The sequence below is a fragment of the Canis lupus genome, chromosome 23 (assembly GCF_003254725.2).
Source record: "Canis lupus dingo isolate Sandy chromosome 23, ASM325472v2, whole genome shotgun sequence".
NCBI lineage: Eukaryota > Metazoa > Chordata > Mammalia > Carnivora > Canidae > Canis > Canis lupus.
The window spans coordinates 4,646,599-4,670,044 of NC_064265.1; the positions used below are offsets into that span (position 1 = coordinate 4,646,599).

Sequence of the window (23,446 nt, forward strand, 5' to 3'; positions counted from 1 at the left end):
CAAACTCAAGCACATTCCTGCGTAAGGGATCTTACATGCCCCTATTCTTCCTCAACAATATCTTGATGACAGATGATATAGATCCATAATTAATGTCTGGCTCTTCTGGATAAAGTATGGTTGTATTAGGGTGACAAGGAAACACCAGTGCACCAGGGTCCAGCATGTCTGGTGGTCATTAATTTGCCTATGTCATCTTAGGCAAATTCTTTCTTTGTTCTGCAGATGGCTCCTGCAACTCTCCACAAGTTAAAGACATAATTCCAGCAGTGGACAGAATAATCAAATATCACAGGGCCCAAATGAACCTATTTAGTCATGTTTTTGATGGGGGTAAGGGAGAGAGAATAATCAAGAGTGATCCTCAGAGCTTGTAGGAACTCTAGCATGTTGGTTGGGGAGGAGGAGCTTACAAAGGAAATAGAGGAGCCAAGGAGGTGGGAGGAAAACCAGGTGACAGAGTCCTGAGATTCCAGATGATTCCAGGTAAGGGGAGTAGTCCTCACTATGAGGTGCAAATAAGATGAGGACTGAAAATTGTCCTTGGATTTCAGCAACAGAGAGGTCACCTGATAATCACAGAGGCTATTTTAAGCCTGCAATAGGGGGTGGAAAACAGAGTGGAATGAATTGAGGAGTAAGTGGGAGGGAAGCATATGGAGACTACAAGGATAGACAACTTTCTGGAAAACTGTGTGTGAGGAGGAGGAGAGAGGGCTATAGCTGCAGGAAACATGGAGTGGAAGGAAGATATTTTTAAGGTGGGAGAGACTTGATTTGGGGAAAATGTGATTGAGAGGGTAGGGTTGACTCCATAGAAGAAGGATTGATGCCTTGGTACCCTGAAAAGACTAGGGAGGAGAGCCAGCATGTAGGAAGAGGGACCTTGCAGAGAACAGCTCTGCCTTGAATGTCAATCAGGGATCTCTGTGTTGCTGTGGACATCATGTTCTAATTTGCCAGGCCACTGCTATTTCTCCTTCCCTCACCTGAGGCCAAACCACTTGCTCAATACCTGTTACCCAGACAGCAGCCTGAACTCCAGATGCGTGTATCAGATGGGGGGAGGAGAACGTCTCAGGACTTCATAGGCTCATCCTTAGTGCTTAGACCAGCAGGACATAATGGTCTCATTTCCCCTGGTCTGGCCCAACTCCTCTGCGCCTGGGTCCAGACTGAGTCAGCATCCTCTAAAGTTCTTGGCCAAGTCTATTCTTATAAATGAAGTGATTGGCCCCATTTGCCTAGTATATAGAGAAGACTAAGGAGTCCATTGGCCTCACCTGTGTGGCTAAATGGCTTGGGTGTCATTTAATCTAACTTCAAGATGTGTGACTAATTTCTATAAGTGTTAATAAAATGCTGGCCATATAAAAAAATATCCAAGTGGGACATTTAAAAAAAATCCAAGAAGCAAGTATTAGAAACGCCAATTAACTAAGAGCTTTAATATGCTTATATGTGTTTGTGCATAACTAGCTTTCTAAAGGCCTTGAGACAGAACCACAGGCTTTTTTAAAGCACCAAGAAACTGCAAGTCAATAAACATTCTATCCCCATGCCACCCTATACTCATCCAACCCAATGATGATGAAATGCACATGGACAAGAGCAATAAGAAAAATAATAACATTATCACAGGATCAATGTCTATTGCTGGCTTCATAAATAAAGGACTTGGCTTCCCATTGAAGTTTAATTTTTGTAAATGCCTCTGGAAATTTAAGTAGCAGTAGGAAAACATTATCCTGAGATAATGTTCAATTTCTCCTAACATAAGCTCTTAAACCTTGGACGTGTGCAGTTTTCAGTCTGGGACAAATTCAGGAGAACAAATCTCTTTTGAACAGACTGTGGGAGATTTATTTTAAATAGGCTGGCTTTAGGGGTACAGGTCTAGGGGACATGAGAGTAGATGGTGGTTAGAACAACAGAGGCAGAGAAATCCCAGAAGCCTGCTTTTTCTGTGACTCGTTCTGAGGTATCCCTCTGCAAAACAGGGAATCTCTTTCTCCTCTTTCCATGTCCCATGGCTGGTGCTATATAGCATGTCCCGCATCTGTATTAGGGGACAAGTGTGGAGGCTCAGAAGGGTTCACCTGTTTCTGTAGGACATTACGATATCTTAATGTTTTGTTATCCCTTCTTGTCTCTCAACTGCTCTGGCAATGACTCAAATAAATCCCTGGGGCTGTATAATCAGCACCTGGCTTGAATAACAAATGAACTCTTGCTAGCTGTACCCTAGGAGAAGCATTAGAGTACTTTGAAGCTCTAGAATCACAGATATTAAAGCTGAAAGAGAGCCTCCTCCAGAGATCTAATCTAGGATTCCTCAGCCCCCATTACTCAGAAGAAATTCTGAAGATCCAGCTCAGAGGAGTGGGAAGTAACATCCAAGTCTACTCTTTGATAAGTGTTCCTCTGACTTAAGCTTGCACAGAACCATCTGGGGCTCATTAAAACAGAGATTGCCTGACCCCATCCCTAGTTTCTGATTCTGTAAATCTAGGGGTGAGGACCAGAAATTTGCATTTCTAATAAACTCCAAGGTCATGTCTAAGCTTTTGATCTTAGTCCGGAGACTACACTTTGAAAGTCGCTGAGCTGGAGTTCACTTCTTTTGATTTCATGATCCATAAGGTGGGTTGTTTTGAGCTAACAGTGAGTCTCTACAACCTATGGGGCCAAAGAGGGGCAGAAATACCCACATTTCCGAAGAGAAGCTTATTCCTTTATAGGAGATTCTGCATAGTTTTTGCCCAAGTAAGAGAAAGCTGCATTCCTTGCCACAACCTCAGGGCCTGGTTCCAGCTACTCCAAAGCCAACATGGGCCTGGAAAAAGACAAGGATTTCTCATGTGTCCTGGCTTCTGACCTGAAGTGTTTTAACTTGGGAGAAGAACTATCACCTTTCTGGGAATCTGAAATGAAGACAACTTGCCTATCTGATGTCTGAACAGTGGATTTGCACTTGCTGTGGCGATCTCTCAGTGCAACAGAGACCTGACAATGATGAACGATGCTGGATTGCACTAAAATTCCGTCAGAGCTCACAGGGTGGAGACCCCAGCCACTGAGCCCAGGGCCTCTGGCCTTTCCTGTGAAGGCATTTGTGGGACAGGGAGACAGTTGAAAAACTGATGGTTAAGCAGCAAGGAGGGAGGTGGAGGGAAAGAGGCAGCCAGGTGGGCATGGCAAGGTGGATATTTAGCAGACTGAGGCAGTAATGAGGTAAGGGGTCAGTGGGAGAGGAGGGAATGGCGGAGAACAGTGGGAGGATTTCCTTCGGTTCTGAGAATTTTAGACTCTTATTTGACCTCTCTCCTTTCCTGATTGAAGAATCTCAGGAAAAACTCCATTTGCCTCAGAATGTAGTACCAGCTCCACCTGAAACAAGCAGAGAGAACAATTAAGATCTTTGTAGGGCTAAGCATTCTAAATATTCTTGATTACACTCTTTCTCACATGAAATTTAGAAAACAAAAATGCTATGATTGTCAAGTCACTGTCCTGCTTCTCTCAGTCCATTTCTAGTCTGCAGCCTTTCTAAGTATTTTTTCCCCTTTGTTTTAATTCTTACATCATTTTCCTTTTGTATTCTTTCTCACTGACTTGTCTTTGTTCCTTTTTGAGGAATTCAGACTTCTGCTCCTCCATTCACCTTTCTTTCTAGTCTTTGGCTTTTAAAAGCAGACTGTATAGGTGATTATGAAATACAAGGTTTGTGGAGCCAACTTCTCTCCATGCAACTTTCATTTCAGGCAAAATGAACCCCCCTTGCTTCTCTTTTGCTTAATGTAAATGTTACTGAGGTGTAATCTGCATACAGGAAAACATACAAATTATATATTTTCAGCTTGATGGATCTTCACAGAATGAACCCATGTAGTGACCAGCACCCAGATCAAGAAACAGAACAAGGCCAGCCCCCTTCAAAATCCCTAGAGCCCCCTTTCAGTAATCCCCTGCCCCCAGAATATCTGACATTCTGATTTATAACATCATACATTAACTGTGACTGGTTTTTAACTTTATGTAAAGGGAATCTGATGTAGGAAAAACGTAAGGGTTTGAAGCCAACAGCCAAGAAAGAATTCTTGACGTCTTTGGTGCAAAAAGGTGATTTTATTAAAGCACGAGGACTGGACCCATGGGCAGAAAGAGCTGTACTGAGATCATGAGGAGGGGCCTATTATATACTTTCCAGTTGGGAGGGGGTTAGGGATAACAAAGTCTCTAGGGGATGTTGGAAACAAGGTTTCCAGGACCTTGAGGGGGCTAGCTATTGTTAGGAAAGTCACTTATTACTGTATAACAAAACCTGAGTCATGAGACCCTTCAGATGTCTATCAGTGGGTCATATGCTTGGGGGATGATCACCAACGTGTATCCTGGGGAGGGTAGAGATAAAGGAAGTTTCCAAATGAATTTTTATATGTTGAAGTAGACTTACAGGATCCTGGGTGTTGGGCTAAGATTACCTGTTTTCCTTAGGAAAGTATTAACATCGAGGCAGCTGAGTCCTTAGAGAAAGGTCACTCTGCCTGTTTCAAGGACTTGTCACTGGGCTGTAGGTAGTAAGGGAATTTAATAATTTTTCTTCGGCATCTGTTTCCCATGTCACAATAATTCAATACATACTATTTATGGCTGTCTATTTTTCTCATATGATGTTTGTGAAATTTATTTATATTGTGACATGTCCTTGTAGTCAATTCCTGTTTTTATTGTTTTCTCTCTCTTGCCCTCTCTGTATAATTAATGTATCACACTTTTATTCATTCTACTCTTGATGGACATTAGGTTTTCCAATTTGGGACTATTAGGAATTTTGTTGCTGTTAACATTTTTTTCATGTTTTTTTTTTTTTTCATGTTTTTCTGTAAACACACATTCTCCTTTGGATTTGTATGACTAGAACTGCTGCCACAGATTGGCATTTAACAGTTTTAGTAGATACTACTAAATGGTTTTCTAGGGCAGCCCTAATGGCTCAGCGGTTTAGTGCTACCTGCAGCCTGGGGTGTGATCCTGGAGACCTGGGATGGAGTCCCACGTTGGGCTCCCTGCATGGGGCCTGCTTCTCCCTCTGCCTGTGTCTCTGCCTCTCTCTCTCTCTCTCTGCCTGTCATGAATAAATAAATGAAATCTTTGAAAAAAATTTAAAAAATAAATGGTTTTCTACAGTTGCTTTACCAATTTATAGTCCCACTAGAAAAGTTTAAGAGTTCTGTTTGCTCTGCAGCCCCATTTGAGACTTTTAATTTTAGTCATTCTGGTGGGTGTGTGTTGATGGAGGATTGTGGACTTAATTTGCATTTCTTCAATAGCTAGTACAATTGAGCACCTTTTAATGTCTTTGCTGGCCATTTAAGTACCTTTTTGGTGAAGTACCTGTTAAGTATTTCATCCATTTACAGAATCAGATTATTTGCTTTTCCTTATTGCTTTGTAGGAGTTCTTTATAATCAGTGGATATGAATTCTTAGATGGATGTTCTAGAGAAAGTGTCTTCTCCCAGCCAGTGGCTTACCTTCCCATTCTCTTCATTAAACTTCCTACTTTACAACTGTCAAACTCATACTTTAAACTATAGCTCAAATGTGACATTTCTGGTGACTGTTTCCCCATCCTCTACCTCCCAGGGTCATTGCCTACCCCTCGGCCTCCTACAGTAACTGCCTAAAACCCTCTCATAGCAATCGTCATTTTAGCTACAAACAATCCATTTTCTTACTTCTTTCCTTCCAGCCCATGAACCCCTCAGGGACAGACTACTCTAAATGGAACAGTGGCTGCTATTTCATTGAACATCTGGGTATTTTGTTTGTTTTTTTGCTTTTTAATTATCTGTGTTCCAACTTTCTACTATGTGTATTACCTTCATAATGATTAAAAATATATATTTTATCTTGAAGAACAGAAATAAATATAATATTGTACCCTTAACCCTGCCTCATTTCCAACACTGTGTGTTCAACATCTGTCTAACAGAAATTTCAACCAGCAGAGTAAAAAATGAGTTCTCCATGTTGTCTTTCCAACCCAGCTCAGTTTCTTTACTGTCCTTTATGCCAGGAGTGAGATGGCAGTATTAGAGCCTAGAAGCTAAGGATAGTGGAGATTTGCTTTAACTTTTAAATTTGCTTTTACTCTCTTCTCCAACATCCAAACCATGCTTTCTAGCTCTACTGTCTTTGCTTTTTTCTGTTCTCTTGGAAAATTATAACAGCTTCTAAATGGCTTCTTTGCCCACCTTTGTCAGGGAAAAGAAAGAATCACACTTGATGAAGTTAAACAGGTCAGGAAGATTTCATTCAGGACTACTGTAATAAAGATCAAAATTATTGCCATAGGGGAGAAAGATTAAATTCAATTTCACAGATACGAAAGATGGAAGTTTTTAAGTACCGGGTAGAAAAATACTGGAGGACATTAGGTGGCAGTTTGGTCAATGTGATTAGGCTGTCTGTATTTGCTAATTGGTGTTTATCAGAGTTAGGCTTCTATCCTGCCAGCAGAGACTGGGAGATGACTTTAATCTTCTCTTGAGGATTGCATTTCAAAGAGATGACTTCCAGGTCCTTCAGAAGAACAATATCCCTGGTTGTAATTGGCTGGGAGAAGAGTTAGCTCTCAAAGGAGCAGAGAAAGAATTTCCAGTCACAAATGTTCTAAAAATAAATGCTCTAAGGAAAGGGAGATCAGGGCCAATAGTCAGAAGTCTGTCTAAAGTTTAGTCAAACTAAGGGGAGTGTTAATCTTGGTTATACTCACTCCAATTTAAGTCAGAATTTAAACTTGGTCTTAACGTTCTATTTCTTTGTTTAAAAACCTTCCATGGCTCCATAGTAACAACCAATGGAGCTCTAAACTCATGCGTGCTTAGGAGAGTCTCTATGATCTCACCCCAACCTTCCCTGAGTCTCACTCCTGCCATACCAGATGTGGCACTAGTGTGAGCATTCTGGGAATGGTCACAGCTCCGTGTGCTGAGGAAGAGTCTCTCCCTGGGTCACTAGACCAGCCCCTAGGAGCCCAGAGGAGGATCATAAATGAGCAACATTCTCTGGGGCTGGGGCAAGAGGTCCCTGCATCTCTCTGTAAACTCTGCCTGGTGGTGGGAGCTGTGGTAGACGCAGTCATTGCTCCTGGTCTTCTCCCCACCTCTCTGAAGATAGGGAGGGAGAGGTGAGGCAAAGCCATGAGGGTCAAGTCAGTAAAGACTGCTGCACATGCCACCTGGACCCTCAGCCTGCTTTCTGGTAAGTGAGGGCAAAGATACAATTAGTTGTACTTAGTGATCTTTTTAAAAATTAAAAAAATTAATCTTTAAATATAAGATTACGACTAACCATTTTACATTGTCTTAGTATTTTATAGATACTGTATTTAATACTCTCACTCTGTTAGATACAATGACCCAGTGGGATGATATGACTCTGAGGTTGGTTGAGGGTGGAGTGAGAGAAACAAGACCAGATAAATTCTAAAGTCCTTAGACTGCTGGCCAGATGTGTTTCCAGGAAGATAGGCATCTCCCCTCAGGCAGGTGCTCAGAGAGTGACCTGCCCCAATGTCTAATTAGTGACCTGGCTGTTCCTTAAGGGCTATCTGACAGCTGCATGTCAGGGTCAGTTTGGCAAAATTACGGGACTTTTCCTCATTTGGAAACCATCTGTGCCCCATCAGGATCAAGGCTGTGAGCCAATCATGTCCTGTGCTTTTCCTGTGAAGGTCAAGGATTGGATATGGTTCTCTTTAATGTCTCCTGAACGACAAGGAAAATCTAAGATTCTCTACTTTCCTGTTCCACTGAAGATACAGAACTCAATTGAAAGGCCGTAACATATTAAAGTGTCTGAAATTCGATCTGGAGTTGAAGCAGCAGCATCTAATGCACTTTTGGAGTAGTCACTGTTTTACCTCTGCGTGTGGAGGGCAGAACTGCCTCCCTACTTCCTCCAGACCCTGGAAAATGACAAGGACTTTTCACTCTGCCTGCCCATCAGACTTGGGGCTGCCTTCAACTTCTACTGTATCTAGAGCGTGGGTCATATTTAATTCTTCGGGCTGCTTTTTTTTTTTTTTTGGTCCCACTGTTCATGGCTCTCAGCTGTACTTTTCTTAATAAAGGGACAAGAGGCTGAGAGATTAGTAACTATAGTTACCATTTATTAAGGACTTTATCAGTTAAGACTTTTAATAGCAAACAATCAAAACTGGCTTGAGCAGAAAGGTAATTTATTAAAAGATATTAGCTTATGCACAGAATCTCCAGCGAGGCTAAAGAACAGTTTGGAAGCTGTGTAGCCAGGAACAATACCCCAAATCTCACTATAGAATTTGAGGTAATGAGGATGTTGCAGCTGCCACCCCTGACCACAGCACCACAGCTTGAACTAATGCTGAATACTAGAAGCTGCATCTAATTTTCCCTGCAACAACAATGAAAGATAAATATCATTATTGTCATTTTACAGGGAGAAGTGATGTTCAGAAATGTTAGCTAGCTTGTTTCCAAAGTCAGCTAGACTCTCTCAACTGTAAGTTCAGTGTGGGTGGGGACTATATTGAATTTGTTCATCATTGCAAGCTTGGAGCCTAGTACCATGCCTGGTCCATAGAAGGTACTGAATATACTTATAGAATGAATATGTGGGGAAATTGGTAGAGATAGATGTGGTTACTTTCTCTTCTTCCTTTGGTATCCCATGTTCCTGGTCAAAGAAAGGGTTGGGCAAATCACTCAGCTTCAGGCAACCATAATGTTGTATGTTCCTGGCTGTGGTGATTGGTTCCAAGGTTTGAAGGATGTGAATTTGGCCAGATGCCCCATTATATGGGGCAAGACTGAAAGCCAACATTCAGACAGAAGTGAAAACAGGATTTATGATTAAATTATCTTGTATGACGTTAATATTGACTCTTTTATGAGTAAGTACTATTGCTCTAGTCAAGAAGGGCAGGTTGAAAGGTGATTGGAAGGTCATAGGAAGAGAGTTTTATTTTGAATGTTAACTCCATTGCCCCCATTAGATGTTGTGCTATAAGAAATATTCCAGAACGGTCAAAATGTCTGTCTGTCTTTTCAGTCTATCTCTCTCCTTGGCAAGCCCCCAGTCATCTTAACTTACCTATGTTTAAATGGAGTCTTTATTACTTGCAGTTTTTCTATTTCCAAACCCTTGCTCAATGAATATCTCTGAGATCTGTTTTTTGGGACACCTGATGGGTCAAGGATGTGATGGTGATGACGGATAGAGGAAAGCAACCTTCAAGGTAGAGGGTGCAGGTTCTGGTGGCCATGGCTGGTTTCATGCCATGTAAGAACCCTTCTATTGGAAGCAATCTGTTGTGAAGCGTTCTTACATGGCCAGGAAAAGAGCCCTCATTCCGGCTACCTCTAGTACTGGGACTGTTGTGAAGTTGTCTGTGAGTTGCCCTGAAGGCCTCTTGCAGAAGCAGGGCAATAGCATGGAGGTCTGTGAATACTAGAATGTAATTTGGGAATTAGATGCTTGCTCTACCCAAGGCAGCTCTTGCCTCAGACCATCTTGATACATCCTTGTAGTACGGAGGCTCCTTCATTATCAGGACTCAATCATTCTCCTTTTGTTTCTACTCTAGCTCCAGCATTGACAGCATAACTCTGTCCCTCATTGCTGCCATGGTCTAGTGGCTAGCCTACGGATTAGCTTCTTAGGGAATGGTATCATTCCTAATCCAAACAGTTCTTGCAAGGGGATGGATGTTGTATGGTGTGGGCCTAGTTTTGCAAATAACCCTTGGGCTGATTCCTCTGTAGGGTAGACCTGGGTGGGAAAGGAAAATATTCTAAAGCTTGAATTCTGCCTTAGAAATTATTTGTTTATGATTTTACTCCAAAAAGCAGCTTAAGATACTATATAAAGAATTGCTCTAAAAGCTCATGAATATAGTGGCTGAGTTGGTTAAACATTTGCTTTGGCTCAGGTCATGATGCTGGAGTTGTGGGATTGAGCTTCATGTTGGGCTCCCTGCTCAGCATGGAGTCTACTTCTCTCTTTCCCTCTACCTGCTGCTCCACCTGCTTGTGCTCTCTCTTTCCTACCCACAAAAAAAAAAAAAAAATCTTAAAAAGAGGATTCATGAATGGACCAGGTACTAGTCATACACCAAACCACTTCCTCTCTCTAACCCCTCTGATGCTTGTATGTTTCTGGCACTTTGCATTAAGCTTACACCTCTGTGTCTCTCTGCTTTGTTGCTTCAGGAATTTCTCTGAAGCCAAGGACACTCCTCAGTTACAACCAGAGTGGTGGAGGAATTAGTGAGTCACTTCCCCAGAGCAACCTTTAACCAATTGGGGAGGAGGATGAGTGGAGGAGTTCCTTGACCTCCCCGTCTTTGCAGATGTGTTCTCTGTGGTTCTTTCACACATCCCTAGCAGTACTGACCCTTAGTTGCCACAGAGATAACCAGAAATTACTGCATTCTATATCAGCTTTTCTCTCTTCTCTGTCTCAATCCTTACTTTTTCTTCTTGCCTCCTAATAAATTGCCTGCACCCACACTTTTGTCTTAACCTTCTCTGTTTTGATACCAATTCTCTGATACCAACTGGGTTCAATTCAGACTCCAACTACCTGGTATTAACATAGATCCCACAAGTTAAGGACAAAGTCCTTCACCATACTGCTCCCCTTAGATGTCACCTGCAAGCCTCAGGGTCACCTGCTTCTGACCTACTGGCTGTAAATTCAGAGACTTCCATGACCCCCTCGGTTTTGATAATTTACTAGAAAATCCCATTAGAACTCACGGAATGCACTATAGTTATGATTATAGTTTTACTATAAAGGATATAACTCAGGAACAGCCATATATGGAAGAGATGGATAGGGCAACTTCTAAAAGGAGGACCAGAGCTTCCATGTCTTCTTGTGTAATCTGGGTGCATCATTTATCCTGCACATCAGTGTGTTCAACCAGGCCTTAACTGAGCCTTGGTATCCAGAGTTATTACTGGAGTTTCATTACATATGCATGATTATTATTATGGATTAACAATTATTATTGATTAACTCATGATTGAATTTAATCTCCAGCTTGGTTCCCTTCCCCAGGGGTTGGGCTGGTTCATAATTCCAATTCTCTAATTATGTGGCTAGTCTTTCTGGTGACTAGCTCCCATCTTGAAGTCATATAGGGACTTCTGCCATGAGTCACCTCATTAGCATACCAAAGACACTCCTGTCACTAAGAAAGATCCAAGAGTTTTTGAAAATCTGCCAAGAACTGGGGACAATGACCAAATATATTAATTATGCTCTAGCTTTACTTTGGGAGTAATTCGAACTGAGACAAAAAGTTTTTATATTCACACCCAATACCTGGAAAAAGCACTTGTTAGCAGGTTCCAACTTTCCCTCATAGGGTGAGGGAGAGGAAGTCACAGAAGTTTGATGGGACAATATCATGGGAATCCTTATGTGCCATGCTTGTAGTGAAAACAAATGACAAGCACTTCAATTTCCTGAGTAAAGAGTACGTGAATGAGTAGATTGGCCTTGTAGGCCAATGAGAATCATATGCAAAGCTGGGCATCCTGAAGAAGACTTTTTGGAGTACTGTGTGGGCATCTGTCATTCAGAACAGCAGTCATGACTGAGACCCAGGTCGCTGGGGGCTTTGCGAGCCCCATCCATGTTAATCAGCAAAAGATTCAACTTAACATCTGTTTGTAGGGAAAGCTCACTCCTAAGACTTGTGATCCTGCCCATTCCAGCATGCTTCGTAGCCTCTGAAACACTCCGGCTCCATGTATCTCCATGTAGACCCCACTGGTTTCAGAGCCTTTCTCATCTCTGTACTTGATTGATAGAGCTGCTTGTCCCACAGGCATTCCCCATCCACCACTGGACCCAGCTCCTTACCAGCCCTCTCACCTCCAGAGTTTTCATCAGTTTCCATTTCCCGGGCTCAAGTATATTCCCTGAGGATCTCTTCTACTTTCCCAGGATGCCCAGTCTCTGGGCTTTTGTCGTTCTCCCTGTGATGCTGGCCTTTCTTTCCTTCCAAATCATAAAGAAAGCAGTCTGCTGCTGCTCTGGCCCATCCCTGCTTATCTTAGTAACTTTACTTTTCATAATGAGGCTTAATTGCAAGTTTTATTGACAGACTTCTGTTATGCCACAGGAACCCATCTTGAATCAATTAAAATCAATTAATCACACTGTGATTAACTTTAATGGTTGAATGTTTCCTACACATGGCAAATAACCATTCACATATGTTTCAATTAATATTTTTACCCCCGTTTGTTGACAAATGATCTATTGTACTTAAAATTAATTAAATGTTAGCGTGGTCCCAATTAACACTGCATTAACAATAAAAAATGCCTTGATTGTCAATACTGAGCAAAATCTGTGACAATCTGCTACTTATATTGTGCAGCTTATATTATTTAAACACACGGGGCTTAACCTTTGACCAAATATAGCAGATGATATGGTCAAAATGTGAGGCCATTTTTAAAGCCATTGAAAATCTTGACGGTTTTGGCTCTGACTTGAGATAATCAGGAAAAATAAAACCTTGTTCGCCTATCCTCTTATGTCTCTATTTTGCTAAACCAAGATTTAATGTCTTTCAATTGGCATTGCTTCATAGTCTCTTTTTATCTTATTCAATATTTTATATTTGTTTCTAATACTCTTATCTCCTAATACTGTCTCAGTCTCCTCTATCTTGAGTGTTTCTTTACCTAAATGATACTGTACTATAAATTCCAAGCTGTATTTTTCATTTTTCCCTCAACCTTTTGTCTTTGAGACCCATCTAAGTAGGTACACGGGTCCTTTTCATATGGAAACATTATTGATCTATGCCCACATTTATAAGCTTATTTTTTTAAAAGATTTTATTTATTCATGAGAGACAGACACAGAGGGAGAGAGGCAGAGACACAGGCAGAGAGAGAAGCAGGCTCCATACAGAGAGCCTGATGTGGGACTTGATCCTGGGACCCCAGGATCATGCCCTGGGATAAAGGCAGGTGCCAAACCACTGAGCCACTCCCCATTTATAAGCTTTCAAATTATTTCCAGGTCTCTGCTTTTATAATGGTGGGCATATATGATGCTGGGGTGAATATCTTTGTGTGTCTTAAGCTGGGTACCTGTCTGAGATATATTCCTTGGAGAAAGCAATAATTAGGTCATAGAGTACACTGTACCGCAGAATCAATTCACTTTTTGTATAGGAAGAAATGAAGGTCTCAAGATGGTAAGCAATTTTTCAAGGTAGATTTGAAGCTAGGCTTGATTTCAGATCTTCTAAATCTTAGTGAAATATTTATTTCATAGTGTGTAACTCCACCTCAATTTCTCAATGTTCCCTGGAAATATCTAGAAAAAAAATCTTTGGTATGATAATTTCATTGTGTTATAGCCTGGAGTCTTCCTCATTTTGGTTACCTTAAGTAGAGACAAAATTCAAATATGTAAGTTTCAGTTCACACAGAGACATTGTTATCAGGTAGTAGCACTGGGAATGTAAGCCCAAAACTGTTTTCTTAAAAAGATTGGCCACTTTTTGGCAAAGGCCTATAAAACCAGCCAAATATTTTAGAATTGGTGATAGAGATATAACAGTTTTCAATCTATCTACTGTCAAAATTCATCTTACGAGGCTTGACTGCTAAAATGCCATCCTGAGATACAGTATTCTCCCTCCCTATTTCCCTTGCCTCAGTTCACATTCATTCCTTAAGGGTTAATTGAGCAACTATGAATTCAAGCAGCAGAGGACAAGAATGATACACATTCCTTGTCCTTGTAATACAAGGCAGAGGGAAATAAGTGACAGATTTGTGTGCTAAGCCAAGTGCTGTGGGTGCCCTGAGGGGGAAGCCATGAATCAGTGAGAGTGAGTGGTGAGCAGGGAGATGGTACCTGAGCTGGACTTTAACAGGTGTGTAGGAGGTGGTCAGGCAGGGGAAGGAAGGTAGGCATCACAAGTACAGGAGACGGCAGAGCTCTTCTTCCACCCCCTGCACTGACACCCTCACCCCCTTCTCCTGTCCCTACAGTAGCCATGTTCAGAAATAATCCAGCATCCCTGAGGGAAGAGGAACAAATGTTCTACATTGCACCATGCTAAGCATACCCCTCCAGTACTTGTGCCTGTGAAATGCATTTCACGCCTCGTCTGTTCTCTAAATGAGATGTGAAGGCAGTTTACACCTCGTTTACATTTGTGCTGTTTTACCAAACAGCATAGATACAGCTCCATCCAAAGTAATGAAATGAGGTCAGTCACCCCTTTCTTTCCTTGGATTGAATCCATCCAGCTCTTCAGGTCCTTCCCAGGCTCCGGTGGCTCCTAGGCAACCAGGAATCTACTAAGTTTTGGGAGAGAAGGTGCTAGGCTTAGAGGTGTAGGCAGCCACTGGTGTTCCATCCCTTATAGGTGGGGTAAATGGCCTTTGTTCCAAGCCAACAATTTATAATTTCTTTAAGTAAAATGTAGAAATCATAAATGGAGAGTTAGAAGAATTTTAACTTTTGCATATACCTATGTAACCAACACTCAGATTAAGATATAGAACATTTCTCTTACCCATGAACATTTTCTCATGTCCCTTCCCAGGCAATAGCCCCCTCCACAAAGATATCCTCTATTTTGTCATTTATCACCATAGATACATTGTCCCTGTTCTAGAACTTCAAATACAAGAAAGCATGTAGTGTGTACTCTTCTGTTCAAATTATGTCTGTGACGTTCACATGTGTTTTTATATCAGTGATTTGTTCCTTTGCATTTTTGAGTGGTATCCCATTACCTGCATGAACCAGTTTAGTTACGTTCCTATTGATATTTAGGTTGTGTTCTGTTTTTGTTTATTATACCTAAAACTGCTGTGAATATTCCTGTACAAGATTTTATGGACATTGAGTTCTTTCAGGTACATAATTAGGAGTGGAATTTCTGGGGTATAGTGTCAATGTATTTTAACTTTATTAGAAACTCCCAAACAGTTCTTCAAAGTGATTGTACTGTTTCATACACCCACTAGTAGTGGATGAAAAATTCTGGTTGCTTTTGGTGATTCAAAGTAATGAGATTTTGTTGGAAATTACTGTAAAGTAATACAAATTCATTTAAGGAACTTGAGAGAAGAGACAAGATTAAAAATTTGGGAAGAGAACTAGAACATGAAAAGAATTCTATCCATAGAATATGTATTACCCCCACTCATATCTCTTCATTGTCCTGATTCAATATAGTAAAACTCACTATATTGAAAAAAGCACAGTACATTTTGTCTCCTCCAAACTGCATGCCTGTAGAGTATAAGGAGTCCTAGGAGCCATTCACCAAACATAGACTGATAATGTTTCTCATTTGTGTCAATCTGATAAATGAATATTTATATTTTATTTCCATCTAATTTTTGTGCTTGAAAATTAATGAAGTAGAGCATTTTGTTCATTTGCTTACCAATATTTGTATTTTTTCTTCGTGAATTGACTTCATGTCCTGTGCCAATATCCTATAGTGTTTTCTTCCTCCTGGTGATGTTTATATAGCTGTGTATCGGCTATTGCTTGTCATATATGTTGCAAATATTTCTCTCATTTTGTTATCATTCTTTGAGAAAAATGACTTTTGTTATTTAAAAATGCTACTTACTCATCATAAAACATTCAAGCAATGGAGAAAGGATTATGGAAAGATAAAAATTCTTCCAAATTCCACTCTCCAGAGACAAAACAAAAAACAAAACCCAGAGATAATCAATAAAGTTTTGGTGAAAATCACTTCAGATATCTCTCTATGCACATGATAGAGAAAAAACTGGGTATGTAAGGTAGAAGTTTAGAAAAATTGCCTAAGGATACAACATAAATTGTAATTACAATGGTTATACTTAAGATAAGTGTGTCTTTATTAAAAATGTATTAGTCTTCAAAGATTCTTTAGTATGAAAAAATTTATGAGTTTGGAATAATATTTGAACCATATAATTTAATTTTGTAATATAGTTTTGGAAATCTTTGCCATAAAAGTTGAAGAAATAGCAAACATACTTTTTTCTCTTATTTCCTTAACACTGCTGATTTTATTAGTTATCTTATTTTAATGTTGCCAAGTTTTATAACATTTACAGCCTTTTCTTTGTGGTCAATTTTTTTCCTATTTTTAAAACACACCATCAGCATTTCTTTTACCTTGGCATTGCATTTATATTTTCTTTACCTTGGTTTATTGCTATTTATGTTCATTTTATTATTCTAATAATTTTCTTCATGAAAGACTCACAGTGTTAGATTTCCTGAGTTCTTTCATCTTTTGGAATATTTCTCAGTTGCATTTGTACTTGGAAAGTGACTTGGCTAGGTATCTAATTAATGTATATGTCTTCTTTTTACTCAGAGCTTTATGGAAATTGCACCATTGTCTACTGGTATTAAATGTTGCTTGGATAATGCTGAGCTCGACAAGAACCTCACCAAATTCCTCCCCAACACACAATTACACCCTCCATAATCCTGTTGATGATTTTCTTTTTCTGCCTTGATGCCCACCTGATTTTTCTCTTTTTAAATACTTACATTTTGTTATTTTATACAGGAAGCACTCATTTTGGTTGACTTACATATTTGCCTTTTTGTTGCTTTTCATTCCTTCCTGCATCTCCAAGCTCTCACGAGCTTTCATGTGGGGTCATTTTTTTTCTGCCTGCAGAAGATTCTTTGTTCTTTCCCTAAGTGTGGTTTGGATATGCAGCTTATAATTCTTTCCATTTTTTATTTGTATTTGTTTCATCTCCATTCTCCAGGTGTATTTTGCTGAGTATTGAATTCTAGATTGATACTATTGTGCTTTCTGCACATTGAAGGTACGAGTTCACTGTCTTCTGTTTGATTCCATTGTTTCTGAAGGGAAGTCAGTCACCAAACAGTCTGATTGTTCTTTGTAATGAGAAGTCTGACTTCAGACAGCTTTTGAGACTTCCCATACCCTCTTCCTTCTGCCCACATCTGGAGAAGCTGATAAGAAAGCCTTTGTGTTCCTTCCTTTGGTGCCAGTTGGAGATTCAAACCACAGGAATTCAAACCTACCTGCAGGAGGGGACCCTCACTCTGGCCCTACCCCTTAGCCACAGTGACAGCCAGGAGGGTTTGCTTTCCTTGCCCTCTGACGTCATTTCAGACCTGCTGGAGACACCTGCCCTGCTCTCCCCAGAGACCTCCGTTAGGTAAGTAATCAACCATTCCACAGCCTCTGGTTATCTTCAACTTTGGCTGGGGATCCACCTGCCTCTTTAGAGGACCATAACACTTATTTCATTAATTTTACCCTGAAGTGTTTAATTGTTCTTTGTTTTATTTTGTTTTGTTTTCTAACTCTGCTTAGGCCTTTTTGGACCTATAGCTCGATGCTTTTATCATCAGTTTTGAAAAATTCTCAGCCATAATCTTGCCAAGTATTGCTCCAGTGCAGTTCTCTGTGACCTCTCTTTTTGGGATTCCATTAAATACATGTCAGTCTTTCTCACTTTTTTCTGACTCTTTTTCTATATTTTTATCCTTTTCTCTCTCATGTTTCACTTTGGATATTTTCTTCTGTTCTTGCTTCCAGTTCAATAATTCTTTTTCATCAGTGTCTAAGCCTTAAGTTCTTGATTTTACCAATTAAAATTTTCAGTTTAAGAATTTTGACTTAGTTCTATTTTATACTTTCTAGTTTTCTTCTCAAATCCTCAATCTTGTATTTTATCTCCTTGAATATATTAGGATGGTTATTTTGAAGTTTGTGTTTGGGAACTCAATGATCTTAAACCCTTCTAGGCTGTTCAAGTACTTCTTATTTCTCTAGGCTTAGGTTTCTTCCTTCTTCACTTCCGTATGCTTTAAGTTCTTGTGTGCCCTGTGGAAGAATTGGCTTGAATTACCTAATCTATAAAAGTGGAAGACTGAGTCTCTGATGATTATTTTATCTTCATCCCTAATGTTCAGTGACTCCATTGGAATAGAATTTACTGATGAATATTTTGCAATCAACTCCTCCCTAGCCCAATATTCCTCAGGGCATAGTATTTCTTTATTCCAGGCAAGTTTACTTTTACTATTGTTATATACTATTCTACCATTGTGAGTGTGTGTGCATATATATATTCAATACACACACTTGTACATACATATAAAAAGGTTCTATTCTGTGTTACCTATATTATAATTATTACTAATATTAACCTGTATAATAACAGTGGCAGAAGTGAACTCTCTTTATATAAAATATACACAGAAAGTAAATAGATACATATTTGGCTCATTTTTTTCTCTCTCAGAATATTAATTATGTATATATTGATTCTTACTTGTTTTTTATTTTATCATCCCCTTCATCATCCTTTAAATATCTATTTTCTTTTTAAAAGATTTTATTTATTTGACAGAGAGAGAGAGAGTGAGCACAAGCAGGGGAAGTGGCAGGCAGGGGGAGAGGGAGAATCAGACTCCGTGCTAAGTAGGGAGCCTGATGTAGGGCTCGATTCCAGGACCCTGGACTCATGACCTGAGTGGAAGTGGTACGTTTAACTAAGCCACCCTATTGCCCCTATCTGTTGTCTTTCTTACTGCTTGAGCAATTACCCAAGCTTTGCCATCCAGAGACTTGGCTATATTTTAGTTATAGATATTCAATAGTTTTCTACTTCTGATATGACTTGAATTCTGTACTGTTTTCATTTTCTTCTTCCATTTCTACCTTGCTAGCTCACTTTATTGCTCCTATTATAATCTCTTTTGATGCTTTTTGAGCACTTAGTTTTTTATATGAGGTCTTATTTATTTTTTTTATGAAGTCTTTTTTAAAAGAAAGTTACCTGCAATTCTTTGCGACTGAAGAAACATTTGCATTTTTATGTATGCTTTTCATCTTGTGTTGTTCGCCCCCTTTTTTTGGTTTGTTTGTTTTATGTATGAAATTGGTCCCTTTTCATTTATGGATCATCTTTACATGAAGTCATCTAATTCTTGTATAGGGAGAGACTTGCAGTAAGGGTTGAGCCAAATATATCTATGGCTTAGATTTGCGAATTTTGACTTTAAACATGCTGCAATTTAATCTGTCCTCTGCCTCATCCTGGGCTTAATTCTCCCCAGGGTTGTTGATGGTCAATGGCTAGTGTGGCACAGAGCTAATCCTATTACTTCACTGATTTTCTGAGATACCATCTGGCCTTTGTTTTCTTCCTACTTGTCTTCTCTCTTTCTCTCCCTCAATTAATTAATTAATTAGTTACTGAAATATATAGTTGACATACAGTGTTATATTAGTTTTAGGTGTACAACATAGTGATTCAACAATTCTATACATTACTCAGTGCTCACCAGGATAAGTGTAGTCACCATCTGTCACCGTACAATGTTATTACAATGTTATTGACTGTATTCTCTATGCTGTACTTTTCATTCCTGGGATTTATTCATTTTACAACTGGAAGTTGGTATCTCTTAATCCTCTTTATCCATTCATCAGCCAGTGGATGCTTGATCTGCTTCTATGCCTTGGCTATTGTAAATAATGCTGCAATAAACATAGGGGTGCATGTATACATCTGAGTTAGTGTTTTTGTTTTGAGTAAATAACCAGTGGTGTGATTGCTGGATTGTAGAATAATCCTATATTTAAGTTTTTGGGGAAACTCGATTCTGTTTTCCACAATGGCTGCACCACTTTACATATCCAACAAGAGTGCAAGAGGGTTCCTTTCTCTCCACATCCTTGCCATCACCTATTGTTTCTTGTGGTTTTGATTTTAGCCATTCTGATAGATGTGAGGTGATATCTCATTGCTGTTTTGATTTGCATTTTCCTGATGATGAATGATATTGAGTATCTCTCTATGTATCTGTTCGCCATCTTTATGTTTTCTTTGAAAAAATGTCTGTTCAGGTCCTCTGCTCATGTGTTAATTGGATTATTTGTGGTTTTGGTTTTTGAGTTTTATCAATTCTTTATGTATTTTGGATATTAACCCCTTACTGGATGTATCATTTGCATATATCATCTAATCATAGATTGCCTTTTGTTTTTGTTGGTGGTTACACCTCCCTTTTCTTTGCTTTATGTCTGGATGTCTCATTGCATTAGGAATCTTAGGAAGCACAGACTTGAAAAAAAGAAAATTAGTTTGCTGTTTCTGCAACAGCATACCAATTAGGATTACAATTTAGGCAGGGCCTAGGTAGGAGCATAGTGCAGACCTAAAGGCAGAGTTGTTTCCTGGGCTGGTGACCAGGTGCAAGTGATGGGCATTCCATCACAGGCCTCAACCAGTGTCTCAAGGTTGGGTTTATTTTGGAGTCCTGCATGTCACAGGAACTTTACTGAGGGTTGAGGACCCTTGGAAAGTTTCTTCTTCTTCAGGCCCAAATTGGCAACTTGAGCTGACTTTTTAAAATCCAATCCCTCAAAGATCTATCCAGATTTTTTTTCATCAATAATAGCCACTTCCTACTGCAACTCTGGGGTTTTGTATTCCAGAGACTGTGGCTGTCCTGAACAAATGCTCAAACCTTTCTGTTTTAAGAGTTTAATTATTTACTCTTTTAGGCAGAAGGTACCTCAGTGCTAAGAGAATAGGAGAGCAATAAAGCCTATAGAGCTGTGAGATTCTTTTTTTGTGTGTGTGTACTTTTTTATTTTTAAATTTATATTTATAATGTATTTAAATTCAATTTGCCAACGTATAGTATAATACTTTGTGCTCATCACATCACGTGCCCTCCTAATGCCCATCCTCTAGTTACCCCATCCCCCCACCCAACTCCCCTTCAGCTACCCTCAGTTTGTTTCCTGGAGTTAGGAGCCTCTCATGGTTTGTCTTCCTCTCTAATTTTTCCCTACTAAGTTTCCCCTCCTTATGGTCCCTTTCACTATTTCTCATATTCCATATATGAGTGAAACCATATGATAATTGTCTTTCTCTGATTGACTTATTTCACTTAACATAATACTCTCCAGTTCCATCCATGTGGCTGAGTAATATTCTGTCATATATATATATGCCACATCTTCTTTATCCATTCATCTGTCAGAGGACACTGAGGCTCCTTCCACCGTTTTGTCTATTGTGGACAATGCTGCTATAGACATTGGGGTGCAGGTGTCCTGGCATTTCACTGCATCTGTATCTTTGGGGTAAAGCCCCAGCAGTGCAATTGCTGGGTCGTTGGGCAGATCTATTTTTAACTCTTTGAGGAACCTCCACACAATTTTCCAGAGTGGCTGTACCAGTTCACATTCCCCCCAACAGTGCAAGAGGGTTCCTCTTTCTCCACAGCCTCTCCAACATTGGTTGTTTCCTGCCTTGTTCATTTTCACCATTCTTACTGGTGTGAGGTGGTATTTCATTGTGGTTTTGGTTTGTATTTCCCTGATGGCCAGTGATGCGGAGCATTTTGTCATATGCTTGTTGGCCATGTGTATGTCTTCTTTGGAGAAATGTCTGTTCATGTCTTCTGCCCATTTCTTGACTGGCTTGTTTGTTTTTTGGGTGTTGAGTTTGATAAGTTCTTTATAGATTTTGGATACTAGCCCTTTATCTGATATATCATTTGCAAATATCTTCTCCCATTCTGTAGGTTGCCTTTTAGTTTTGTTGATTGTTTCCTTTGCTGTGCAGATGCTTTTTATCTTGATGAAGTCCCAATAGTTCATTATTGTTTTTATTTCTCTTGCCTTTATAGTCTATGGCTATACCACCCTGAACGTGCCTGATCTTGTCTGATCTTGGAAGCTATGCAGAGTCAGGCTTGTTTAGTCCTTTGATGGGAGAACTGTTGGGTTTTTTTTTTTTTTTGATGTCTACTCTTTTTTTTTAATTTTTTTTTATTTATTTATGATAGTCAGAGAGAGAGAGAGAGAGAGAGAGAGAGAGAGAGAGAGAGAGGCAGAGAGAGAAGCAGGCTCCATGCACCGGGAGCCTGACGTGGGATTCGATCCCGGGTCTCCAGGATCGTGCTCTGGGCCAAAGGCAGGCACCAAACCGCTGCGCCACCCAGGGATCCCTTGATTTCAGGTTTATAATCCCTGACTTCTTTCTGCGGTAGAGTAATATAAGGCCTTTGACATTACTGTAGATTAGTATATTGGGCAAGAAGCTGGGTTTTAGATTCAAACTCTAGTTCTACTACTTACCAATTTTTATGATTCAGGCAGGGTACTTTGCCTTGTTTTTTAGTTTCATCCCTGTTAAATGTATATGATAATTCACCTACCTCCTGGGATTTTTGTAAGGATTAAATTAGCTAGTATTGTAAAGGGAGTCAGGCTTGCTTGGTACATAGTACCAATGTACATTTGCTATTATTAGGTTCCTTGCTTTTATTCTTATGCATGGAATCCTCACATCTCCCACTCTTCTTAGAAAGGTCATATGAAGAAGAGTTCTGGTAGAGGAATAGTCATTAGCCTAGGAAACAAAACTCATATAGGCTTTTCACTGAGGGAACTCTCCCTCATGAGTATTCTTCTCCTGTAAGGATCCTAAAACAGGGAGAACTCTTTCTCCAATTAAAATCCTTCCCTATGAAGACTTTTGTTCATGAGGACATTTTCCCTTTAAGGACCCTTATTTCATGAAGATCCTTCACTAGAACCTTTCTTCCATTAGGATCCTACCCCTAAAAAGGTCTTTTTCCCTTGAAGACCAATACTAATCCTCCCGAGAGTACATATTTCCTATTAAATATTCCTCTATGCATACCTTTCTACATGAAGATCTTTACCTTAATAGGACTACTCCTTTTTCAGACCTCTTGCTTCTCAAGGATTCTTACTCTTAGAAGTAGCCTCAGGAGACCCCAGAAAAATTAGCACTAAATTTTTGGACAATTTCTCTTCCTGAGACCCTTCAGCCAGGTTATTAGAACTTAATCCTAAGACAAGCATAGCCTCTCTTGGCATTGTGCATAACTGGTTGAGGGCCTTCTCTTTATTTTGGATATATATCTGGCTTTTGGGAGATGACCCGTGGTGGAAGGTTGACATGGACCAGATTCTCATTGTATTGATGACTCTGATTATTTCCCTCCAGCTGAATATGCAGTGACTGGAAAATGAGGTGTGTGGGCCACATGCCCATTAGCTCAGGGGGCTCTGACAGCAGACTTGTTTATGGGATATCACAGTACAGGGGGCGTAACAGGGTAAGCATTCTTCTAAAGGAAGATATTTGACATAGATGTGGTGTTCTATGGTTTCTGGAACTAATCATCTAGAGGAATTAGAAGAATAAATTTTGGAATATAAACAAAGTGGAGAGAATAGGTATTGAATTCAACATTGTTTTGTTCACTTGCACTCAATTAACTATGTTGCTTCAAATTATGATAATTTAAAAAGAAAAGCATAGTATTCTGAAGAGAGGAATCGGTATCTA

At 39.7% G+C, this 23,446-nt stretch overlaps 2 long non-coding RNA genes across 6 annotated transcripts in view; one reads left to right on the forward strand and one right to left on the reverse strand.

Annotated features, from left to right (window-relative positions):
* Positions 1–1,840: 1,840 nt before the first annotated feature.
* On the reverse strand, positions 1,841–14,669 carry LOC112668794 (uncharacterized). 3 transcript variants are annotated; one of them, XR_003141880.3, is made up of 4 exons: positions 14,611–14,669; positions 5,015–5,128; positions 2,712–3,390; positions 1,841–2,059 (listed from the first exon to the last, which is right to left on the reverse strand). It is a non-coding gene; the product is annotated as an uncharacterized LOC112668794 (long non-coding RNA). The 3 variants fall into 3 exon arrangements; XR_007405162.1 differs by lacking the exon at positions 14,611–14,669 and adding an exon at positions 6,781–6,837; XR_007405163.1 differs by lacking the exon at positions 14,611–14,669 and adding an exon at positions 6,415–6,774.
* Positions 6,795–23,446, forward strand: part of LOC112668795 (uncharacterized) — an 85,480-nt gene continuing 68,828 nt past the window's right edge. Inside the window, exon 1 of one of the 3 annotated variants that reach the window (XR_004808641.2) lies at positions 6,795–7,268. This is a non-coding gene — a long non-coding RNA (uncharacterized LOC112668795). The remainder of the gene's footprint in view (positions 7,269–23,446) is intronic. The other 2 variants (XR_007405164.1, XR_003141883.3) reach the window with 2 other exon arrangements.